The following is a 12050-nucleotide window of genomic DNA, read 5'->3' as shown; positions in this document are numbered from 1 at the left end:
ACAAGGACACAGGGTTTTTTCAGCTGTTTCATTCCTGTGACCAAATAGCCTGACAAGAACAATTTGAAGGAAAGTTTATTTTGGCTTATGGTTTCAGAGTTTTAATCCACAGTAAACTGACTCCATAGCTGTGGGCTTGAGGTGAGGCATATCATCATGATGGAAGGACATGGTGGTGGAAAGCAGCTTATGGCAACTAGGAAGGAGGGAGGGAGGGAGGGAGGGAGGGAGAGAGAGAGAGAGAAAGAGAGAGAGAGAGAGAGAGAGAGAGAGAGAGAGAGAGAGAGAGAGAGAGAGAGAGAGAGAATGCTCCACTCACTAGAGACAAAACATAAACCCCAAAGGCATGCCCTCAGTGACCTTTCTCCAGCCACACCCTATCTGTCTATAGTTTCTACCCAGTTAATCAGTGTCAGTGGATTAATCCACCAGTTAGGTTACAATTCTCATAATCTAATCAGTTTGCCTCTGAAACATACTTGCATTGTCTCACACATGATCTTTTGGGGGATACTTCATATCTAAACCATAACATTCCACTCTTGGCCCCCAAAAGCCCATGCCCTTCTCACAGTGCAAAATATATTTAGACCATTTTCAAGAGTCCCCATGACCTTAACAGTTCTGGTATTACTCAAAAGTCCAAGTCCAAAATCTCTTGGGAAACTCAAGTAAAACCCATGGATGTTTTTTACTATAAAGATCAAAAGCAAGTTTCATATATACAGTACATAATGGCACAGAATAAAGTTTCCATTCCAAATAGAAGGGGGTGAAAAAGGAAGTGATGAGACCAAAACAAAACTGAAATCCAGCTGGGGGCAAACAAGTTGTATAGCTCCACATCTGGCATCTGGAGCAGATGGCATTGTGAGGCTCTCTCTAAAGAGCTTGTATAGCTCCACTTCTATTTTTTGGCTGGTTTCAGTCCTCTTGGCCTGTTGCTGCTTGATTCCTTGACAGATATCCCACATTACTGACATCTCTTAATCTCGGGAGTTTTCACCGCAGCTTTGGCTTCCTTCTCACATCTTCATATATTACCCACTCAGGAGCAGCTTGAAGGAACTCCAACTCTGCTACACTTTGCCTTGCTTTCCAGGGCTTCCTTTGAAATCTTGGTGGAAGCCTCCATGACCCCTTAACTCTAGCATCCTGCATTCCTGCAGAGCCAGCACCATATGGTTGATGCCAAGTCTGCCACCATCTCAAGCAGTAGCCAAGCCTCCTGGGACCGCACCTACAGTAGCCCTTGAGTGCCTCATTGGCTGAGCACAGTGAAATGGCTTAATAGATCCCCCCTCTGCAATTAGGAGTCCCTATGATCTCTTCTTAAAGGAACTTTTACTCTTTTACCCTTGAGCCTGAGATAGGTGTGGTCTTGCCATTCCTGGGATGCCCATAAGCCATCTTTCCTGTTGTCTCTGGGTAAAGTACTTATTATCTTTTTAGTGACTGTAATCTCTTCAACAACCAAAGCTTTCTTAGCCTCAGGTTTACTTGCACTTTTGTAGCCAAACTGCAAGTTTTTCAAATATTTCTGCTCGTGATTATCACAGTAAACTTGGCTAAAAGCTGCCTGCAATATCCATTCCACTGCCTGAATGCTGTACTGCCTGGAAGATTCCTCTTCCAGATTAATTAGTTCTTCACCTTTAAATCCAGCCTCACAGAAATCTGAGGGCATGAGCAAATATAGACAACTTTTTTGCCAGGATGACATGAATGGCCTCTACTCCAGTTTCCAGTAGAATCTGTTCCAGAGCCCAGTCTCTACTGTCCACAGTTCTGTTGACATTTTGGTTTTCTGAACTCCCACCAGAATCAGCCATTAATCTCTGCTTACAGCATTCTAAAGCTTTTCCAGCCCACATCTCTATATTTTCCTGAATTCCACTTGCAAACCAGTTCACGGTGCTTCTGATTCACATGGTCAAGTTAGTCCTAGCAACAATTCTACTCTTGGTATCAATTTGTTTTGGCTAGCTTTTTCGTTGCTGTGACCAAAATAACTGATAAGGACACTTTAAAGAAAGGCTTTATGACTTATGGCTTATGGTTTCAGAGTTTCAGTCCATGATAAGCTGACTCTATAGCTCTGGGCCTGAGGTGAGGCAGAATATCATGGCGGAAGGACATGGTAGAGGAAAGCAACTGAGTATATGTTATCCACAAGACAGAAGTCCACTCACCAGAGACAAAATATAAACCCAAAAGGTGTGTCCTACTGACCTACTTCCTGTAGCCACACTCTACTCTCTATGTACCACCCAGTTAATCCATATCCAGTTAATCCATATCCTAATCCACTGATTAGGATTCAATTCTCATAATATAATCCTTTTGTCTCTGAATGTTCTTGCATTGTCCACACATAATCTTTTTGGGAAACCTCATTTCTAAAGCATAACCCCACACACACACACGCACAGTTACTGATAAACAATTTCAGCTTACTGATGGTGCCTAGGATGGAAATGACCTTAAGAAGTTCCAATCTGTGGAATTTTTGTTTTGTTTTGTTTTAAAGAGTCTAAGAAACTTTGTTGGGCTTCTCTTAATACATTCTAAAATCTCTATCTGCATAATTAGTGTTTGGTGGGGCCAAGGAGATATCTGACATCTGGATGTAGGTTCACTCTATCAATCATTATCCTGTGGAGTTAATATCGTCTTGATTCAAGGTCTTTGATCTTAAAGCAGTACCTTTTTTTTTCATATATCCCTCTATGAATAAAAAACATTCCAGTTTTCAAGGTTTTTCTAAAGTCCTCTTTTTACTCTCACTATGTGGAATTAATTATGAGTTTCTTATTACTAAACATTATGTAGATAGCCAGTCTTCTACTTAATAGTGGTCTTTCTAGAGTCAGTATGACCACTTACTCTTAAATTCTGACCCATTCAAACTTCACCCAGTTCATTCAGTTATATGCACTTCTATTTGATCCACTTATTTTAAATCTCATACACACACACACACACACACACACACACACACACACAATCTGAACATGCCTTATTTTCCTAACTAGATTGTAGCTGCCAGAGGGAAGGACATCTCCATATATCTGTATTCCACTTGTTGTTTGGCAAACTCTCATTGTATGCGATAAAGAGACTTATAAAAGCTTCTTCTAAACTGAATATTCCTATTCCATAGCCTTTCATGCTCACAGTCATTTAAACAACAGCATTTATTGCACACTGCTGTGCTGATTACCCCAGGCTCCAGGAATCAGAGACAATCAAGAATATTCCAATGAACTCACAGTTTAATGAGGCATGCAGTTGAAATAAGGTTTACAATCACATTTAAAGAGTCTAATAAAGGTGTCCCCAGTACAGAACTATGGAACAATTGAGGGAAAACATCTGTGTCTGCCTGGGTCCCAGGAAAGTGTTGTAAAAGACATAACTTTAGACTTGAATCTTAAGAAATGAGTGCAAACTGTGTGGAAGTAACATAAGGGTGTTGTTTTAGGCCTTGATCGCAGTGTATACAAAGGCACAGACTCGTGAGTTTACCAGTGGTATGTGCATGGGAATGGGATGCATTGAGGAAGTAGATGAAGATGTGATAGACTGGAGAGGTTGCAGCCAGATGGTGAAGGACTGGGGGGTACTTGTATCAATCCCTGTATTTATGATGGAGGATGTTTGAATAAGGAAATACAGTTCAGGGTTTCAGACATATAATTCTGGCTGCACTATGGACAGTGTATCACAGGAAGAAATTCTGGAACTTGAGAAGCCTTGTTAGATGGAGAGTGGAATAAAACCAATGAGGAATAAGCCATTGAGATAGAGAATAGTAGATAGTTTTGAAATGTAGTCAGAAAATATACTTGACATTTTTGGTCATCAAATTGTTTAAAAATGAGAAAAAAAGAGGGGCATCCCTTATTTCTGTCTTAGAAGGCTAATAGAAGAGGTGGCCATTAATTTTAAAATTAGAGAAGATGAAGAATATTCAGATTGTGATTTGAAAAGGAGAGAAAATGTGTTTAGTTTAGATATACATATAGTTTGAGAGTCTATAAAATCTTCACTCTAAGTTGTAACTATACAATTATCAACGTGTGAATGGTAGTTGAAGTCATAGAAGATGAGTACTCTGGTATCTAAAAGTATATTATTGAAAATAGTTAATTTAAAAACTATTTAGGAGGCTTTCAGTGAAGCAAAACTATGATGGAAGGATGGTAGTTTAATGTTCTCAAATCCCTCATTAAAAAGCAAAATGAAAAATAAGAACAGTAATTAGGATTTCAAAAGCAAAGGAAAAATAAAACATAGATAACTTTAATGAAAATGACATAAGTGGGTAAGACCAAACCACACACAGTAGCAGACACTAAAGAAACTACAAATTTAGATCTAGGAAGAGATTTAAAAACAAACAAGCAAAAAAAAAACCACATGGAACACAGGAGTCAATGATAATTACCAAGACAGGGTTCAATAGAACCCTGAGCAAGCAGACCTCAGACCAGTCAATTCAACTGAGAGAAGATTCCAGGTTCCAGAGTGTAACTAAGGGTGAGGATGATCATGCAGACCCACTCAGAGGTGTCCTAAGAAGACTGAGAGTTCAGGAACATCTCTTATCTCTAAGGTCTTCAGAATGCCCAACAAAAGTTGTCAGAATTAATATCTGAGTTCAGAAGGAATGTGTGGGGAAAAGTAAAGAGTTTCTTGGGAGTGCACAAGTCCAGAGAGTACAAATTTTAGAAATGTGGCCAAATTGCTAAATGCTTCCTTTTAACACCAGAACCAGAGAAAGGAGCCTTAAACAGTGAAGATAATTACCCTGAAATTCTCTACTGCACTACCACATACACTCCCCTTTCCTAAAAGCACAGAAAGCAATCTAATTTCTCTAGTACTTTCAACAACCCCCCCAAAAAAAATACTGTAAGTGAAAGTATCAGTAACACATCACCTTGAAACAGATAAAAATATGATTTACTATTAAAAAGTGAGCTCAAAGAAACTAACAAAACTGCAGACACAAATGAAAACAGAAAACCTAAGAAATGAGATGAATAAATAACAAGTAAATGAGCAAAGATAGCAAACAGAGTTCAGGAAAGAATTAGAAATCTAGGGGGAAGTTTTCAGGATGTAGACTAAACTAGAAGGAACCCAAGAATAATAGATACAGAGAGTTATAAAAATGAAGGTGACCCAAAAAAGAAGAGCAGTGAATGGAATAAAAAAGAAATGAGGGGCTGAGGTTGTGGCTCAGTGGTAGAGTGCTCCCCTAGCATGTACAAGGCACTGGGTTCGATTCTCAGCACCACATAAATGTAAAATAAAGATATTGTGTCCACCTAAAACTTAAGAATAAATATTTTTTTTAAAAAAAAGAAATGAAAAGGATTCAAGTGAAAATGACAGAGATAAAACACAGGGACAGAAATTCCAGTGAATACAAAGTCCCGGGAAAAGAAAGCCACCAAAACAGTATAACAGAATAAAACCATAAAGAAAACACTTGAATTGCCATTTTGAAAGGGCACCCTGTATTCCTAGGAAAATTGACCCAGAGTAGTCAATATCAAGACACATTTTTCTAAAGTAACTAAAGTAAATGTATTTGTGCATCTGGGCAAAAAGACTCAAGTCACTCATTAGGTTAAAAATATATATATATATATATATATATATCATACAGATAGTAGATTTCTTTCTCTCTCTCTCTCTCTCTCTCTCTCTCTCTCTCTCTCTCTCTCTCTCTCTCTCTCTCTCTCTCGGCACCAGAGATTGAACACAGGGCCGATTAACCACTGAGCCACATCCCCACTCCCCAACCCTTGTTATTTTTTTTATTTTGAGACAGGGTCTCTCTAAGTTGCTCAAGGCCTTTCTGTCTTTGAACCTACAATCCTCCTGCCTCAATCTCCCAAGCTGCAGGAATCATAAGCATGTGCTATCATGCCTGGCTTGGCATCACATTTCTTGACAATACTACCTGTACAATGGAACAACATAATTAATATACTTAAGGAAAGAAAATGGGAGCCACAGACTTTGTATCTTGCTGAGATAACCTTCAAATTTAAAGTTTACAGACAAATAGTTACAAAGATGTGAGAACTCAGGTTATGCGGTTCCTATACACTCCTCCTACTGAATCTGTTGGGTCTCTGTAGTAAACTGATAGGAGGAGATTTGGCACAAAGTTGCTGCTTTGTAAATGGTAAGGCACTAATCATTCTCTCTCTATATATATTTCTCTCTCTCTCTCTCTCTCTCTCTCTCTCTCTCTCTCACACACACACACCACACACACACACACACACACACACACACACACACACACCATACACACAAATATACACACGTAAGTAATTTATGAACATTCTCTAGTGGCACTCTTAATTTGTACTTAGCAAATACAAAGTCACATACGATCACCACCCAGAAAAAGGATTTTTTTGAATGATCCTACTAGCATTTATGACAGGGAAGAAAAGTCAAACATGTATTATTGGAAATGCCTTATGAGTAATGTTTGAACAAAATGGCTCAGTAGTAGTTTAATAAAAAGTTTTACTAAAAAGTTATATTGTATGGCAAATGCTTAGCTGATCATTTGGCTTAAGAAAAATAAGTAATTTGCCAAATCATAATTTTAAAATACCTGTTCAAAAAGCCTATTGAAAGCTTTTCTCTGTACTGAAAAACAATAATAATCAGGGCTTTCCATTAAACATGACAATAAGGCATTTTTAAAAATTCCTTTTGCCTCTTTGAAGCCCTACAAAAAACCCACAAAGTGAATGAGAAAGAGGAAACACTCTGTCTTCAATGAACAATGAAATGGCCACAATCCCAAACTATAAATCATGAAACACACCTGCCAAAGACCATAAAATCTGGACCAAAATGAGAGGGAAGTTTGAGAGCTGACAAATATTTTCTTGGGCGCTGAGCGGGGTATATATTTCCCAAAGAGTAAGTATGGCCGTCCTGAAAGGTCTGCTCAAAAGTCTCTGATTATGAGGACTCCTAGACTGAGGACCATGAGCTTCCCCTGAAAACACAGAGAATGTCCCTGCAGAACTGTGGTGGGAGACAGCGCTGCAGGAGAAACCGCATTTGTATACCTCCTCACCAGGAAAGGATGCCAGAGATGAAGTGGCGTGAAGGCAGGAGAGGTAGCCTTGCCCAATGATGACACAGTGAGCCACTTATTTAAAAAGCTCTTTTCTTACTTGTGCCAACCATTCAAATGCCAGAGATTTGGTGACAGAGTGTTGAAGAAAGCAAACCGCCCTCACTCACTCACATGGCTCACAAATAGCCAGTTGCATTCAGAACCGTGGCATGCACATCAAAACGAGGGGAAGTAGAAGGAAGAAATCAGGGTGTGGGAAAAGGAAACTAAAGCAAGAATCATATAGACACAAAACAAAAGGTCTTTCCCAGAGAAAAGTTCCAAGAGATGGGATCGCTTCCAAAGAAGCGATGGTCATCATATCTAACAGGAAAGTGTCTTAGAGGTGAGGTTTGAGAGCTTTGTTTGTTTGTTTGTTTAAGATTTTAAGATGGCACAAGATAGACAACTAGAACAGTCAGGAAAAAATAAAAGACTAAAATTAAAACTAGCAAACATACAAGTTATAAGCAACAATAGCAAAAAATAAATCAATCAAAAACAGGATGGAGTACGTCATGAGAAGATATGGAAAAGAGCAAAGGTGCAGTATTGGTTGTTACAGACAGTGATGTATCGATATGGAAAGTAGATAAAGGAAATCAAACATTAGCATAACTGGTATTTGGTGAGAACAGCAATACAAATGTAACAGAAAAATATTCAAAGATAATGTAAGGGGAACTGTCTTCCTTTAGCAATGACTTTTTGTCGGCAGGTCATAAAGGCACATCATGTGCCAAAAAATACAACCTCCTGAGACAGCCTGCATAAGGTGCTGGACTTTGTGGATAAAGAATTTATCCACAGGCCTCTGACCAGGAAGGGCAAACACATCAACCACAAAAATTTCCTGCTGGTCCTCATTTGTTCTGCATTTGTCAATGCAAGACAATGGAGCAGGATCTAAGGGAAAGAAAGCATGACTCAGAAGTTTCTCTTCATCCAGGTTGCTCTTTATGTAGAAAGGTACCAGAAAGGCAGTCAGGGAACATGATGCTGATGAGCTCCCCGTAGAGCCAAGAGGAGACACAAAGATGATTTAAAATAGAGAACACAGGAATGTTTTGACCCTGGTAAAAAATGATGGAAGATGAATGGTGAATTCATTTAATTGTAGAATTAAAACTAATCTATTAGCAGTTCAGAACAGAATGTAAACTGCAGAAATCTTGACATCATCTAAATGATATAATGTGAGCTAATTGGGAACTTGGAGAGGAGAGGTGCTTAATTCCTCATTATTCATAGTAGAAGGTCCCTAAGATACTTTCTGAAGTCAAAATATGTCATTAAAAATAACTATCCAAAGTAGACATTATTATTGCTGTGGGTATATACGTGACTGCATGGCCAATGTAATTCTGCAACCTGTACACTCAGAAAAATGAGAAATTATATCCCATCTGATTCAAATGTAGGATATATCAAGATCATTGTACTGTCATGTGTAATGAATTAAAACAAATAAAATTTTTTTAAAAAAAAAACTATCCAAATCTCTTATTGGTTTTCTTAATCTTATTTCTTAACTTTAGACGTTCTTTCAGGGAATTAATTATAGTAGAAAAAGATGTATATTCATCAAATCCTTTTATTTTAGTTTTTCTTACTATACTTAATAAAATCACATTAAATTCAAATTCAAATTAAATGATACACAGTGATTATCAAGTATTAATGCTATTTTATATATAGCATTTGGGTGATTCTTTAAAGTATTAGTCAACTTTGCAGCTACAACTAAATGCCTGAGGCAATGAATTTATGAAGATAAAAATTTATTTAGCTAGATTTTTGAAAGTTCAAAGGTATGACAACATGCATCAGCTCAGTTCTTGTGAGACTGGTAAATAACAATAGTGGGAGCAAGTGTCACAATTCTCAAGTCAGGAAGGAGAGTATGGGAATGTATGGGGTTCCCACAATCCCTGTCAAAGGCACATCCCCAGTGATCTAAGGACCTTCAACTGTCTCCAGTTCTTAAAGATACTATAGCACCTCCCAACAGCACCACATGGGGACCATGCCTTTATATATGAACCTTGGGGAGGCATTCAAATTACAGCCAAACCATGGTACTTTCCTTTTTAAACATTGTTAAAATTTATTAGTTCTATTTTAACATAAAAATTACAACTATTAATGGAGTTCCATGTGATGTTCCCATACATGTATGCATGGCTAATGTTTATGTCAGGTTCAACATATATTTCCCCTCAAATATTTGTGTGTGTGTGTGTGTGTGTGTGTGTGTGTGTATGTGAGTGGTGATGTTGGGAATTGCACCCCAGGGTGCTCTACCACTGAACTACTTCCTAGTCCTTTTTATTTTGAGACCAGGCCTCCCTAAATTGCTGAGTTATAAAAACTATAACTATTAATGGGGTTCCATGTGATGTTTCACTAAGTTGCTTAGGCTAAATTTGAACTGGTGATCCTCCTGCCCCAGCCTCTCAAGTCACTGGGATTATAGAGGCATGTGCCCCTGTGCCTAACCATTTATCATTTCGTTGTGGTGAAAACATTAAAATACTTTTTCTCTAGCTTTTTGAACTGTGAAATACTTTATTGTTATCTATACTCGGCTTACTTTGCAATAGTGCACTAGAACTTCTTGTTCCTGTTACTTCTTACGTGTTGGTTGATCCTTCCCCATCCCTTCTACCCCACCCCCCAACACTCCTCAGGCTGCGGTAATTGCCATTCTGTTCTCAACTTCTATGGGATCAACTTTTTTATCTTCCATATATGAAAGATCGTTTGGTACTTGTCTTTCTCATTTCATTTAACAAAATGATATTCACTTCCATCCATGTCATCACAAATGACAGAATTTCATTCTTTTTTATGACTGAATAAAATTCCATTGTAGATACAATATTCTCTTTACCCATTCATCAGCTGGTGGACACTTAAGTTGTTTCCTACTCTTGGCTACTGTGAATATTGCTACAGTAAACGCTGGGAGTGTAGATGTCTCTTTGACATATGGATTTAATTTCCTTTGGATAAATACCCACTAGTAAGATCGTTGGATCATGTAGTTCTTTTAATTTTTTGAGGAACCTCCATACTGTTTTCCACAATGGCTGTATTAATTTATGTTGCTACCAACAGTGTGGAAGGGTTCCTTTTCTCCACATCCTTGCTTGCACTTGTTCTCTTTTGTTTTTTTTTCATCATGGCTATTCTTACTTGAGTGAGGTGATTTTGTGTGTGTGTGTGCGATTTTGGTTTACATTTCCCTGAAGATTTATTATGTTGAACTTTTTTCCATCGATCATTTGTATGTCTTCTTTTGAGAAATACTATTTAGGTTTATTGCCCCTTTTAAATATTTTGAAGTCAAGTAGTATGATACCACCTGCATTCTTCTTTTTGCTCAAGATTGCTTTGGCAATATACTATTAGCTGTTATCAAAAAGAAAAAGAGGATTTTAGTGGAACCATACAAATTTTAGGAGTTTTTTTTTCTAGTTCTATAAAGAATGTTGTTGCTATTTTGATAGAAATAGCATTGAATCTGTAGCTCTCTTTGGGTAGTATGAACATTTTAATAATATTGATTAGTCTAATCCATGAATGTAGGATGTCTTTCCATTTTTTGTGTCCACTGCAATTTATTTCATCAATGTTTTATAGTTTTCATTGTAAAGATCTTTTACCTCTTTGGTTAAATTTATTCCTAGATACATTTTTATAGCATTACAAATGGGGTTGCTTTCTTGATTTCTATTTCAGATAATTTGCTATTGGTATATAGCAATAATATTGATTTTTGGATGTGGATTTTGTACCCTACAACCATGTTCAATCATTTATTAGTTCTGATAATTTTTGGTGGAGTCTTTGGATTTTCTATATATAAAATTATGGCATCTGCAAACAGTAACAATCTGACTTCTTTTCCAGTTCAGATGCTCTTTATTTCTTTCTCTTGCTTGATTGCTCTGCTAGGCCTTCCAGTACTGTTTTGAGTAAAAGGATAAAAAGTGAGCATCCTTGTGTTGTTCCAGATCTTAGAGAAAAGTCTTTCAGCTTTTCCTCATTCAGTTTAATGTTATCTGTTGGCTTATTATATATGGCTTTATTGTATTAAGATATTTATCTCTGTAACTAATTTGTTTCATGTTTTTATCACAAAGGAATGTTGAATTTTATCAGTTGCCTTTCTCCATTTTTGAGATGATCACATGGTTTTGTTCTTCATTCTATATCTTGTTCATTGATTCACATATGTAGAACCATCCTTATAACTCTGGGATGAATAATCTTTGATCATGGTGAATAACTTTTAGTGTGCTGTTGAATTTGGTTTGCTAGTATTTTGATGAGGATTTTTGCAAATATATATAACAAAGATATTTGTCTATAGTTTTTTTTTATTGTCCTTGACTGGTTTTGGTATCATGATAATGCTGGCCTCATAGAATGTGTTTGGATAAATTACCCCACCTTCAAGTTTTGGGTTAATTTAAGAATAATTAGTATTAGTTCTTTTCTAAAAATGTTTGGCAGTACTTAGCAATGTGGCTTTCTGGTAGTTGTCTTTTCTTTGACATTTCTACTTTTCTATTTTTTATGTTCCTGTTTCTATCTTTAAAAAACATAATCCACTAAATTATGCTACATGCATGTCTGAATATACCACAATTAATCCTGATTTTATATATGTAATTATAATGCACAAATTAAAATATTACTCATAACCAAAGGAAGTAGAGTAAAAGCAGATCAGGGAGAGGGAGGAAAAGAGAGAGGGAAAGTACTGGGGGACAAGATTGATTGAATTATGTTATGTGCATATGTGGATATGGCATAATGAATCCAACTATTATGTCTGATTATAATACACCAATAAAATACATCAATTAAGATTATT

At 37.0% G+C, this 12050-nt stretch overlaps 1 protein-coding gene across 1 annotated transcript in view; it reads left to right on the top strand.

Annotated features, from left to right (window-relative positions):
- Adamtsl3 (ADAMTS like 3) overlaps positions 1 to 12050 on the top strand; it is a 320152-nt gene that overhangs the window by 238521 nt on the left and 69581 nt on the right. The window lies entirely within an intron of this gene.

The sequence above is a fragment of the Ictidomys tridecemlineatus genome, chromosome 5, assembly GCF_052094955.1.
Source record: "Ictidomys tridecemlineatus isolate mIctTri1 chromosome 5, mIctTri1.hap1, whole genome shotgun sequence".
Taxonomy (NCBI): Eukaryota; Metazoa; Chordata; class Mammalia; order Rodentia; family Sciuridae; genus Ictidomys; species Ictidomys tridecemlineatus.
This window is presented reverse-complemented; position numbering and strand designations above follow the sequence as displayed.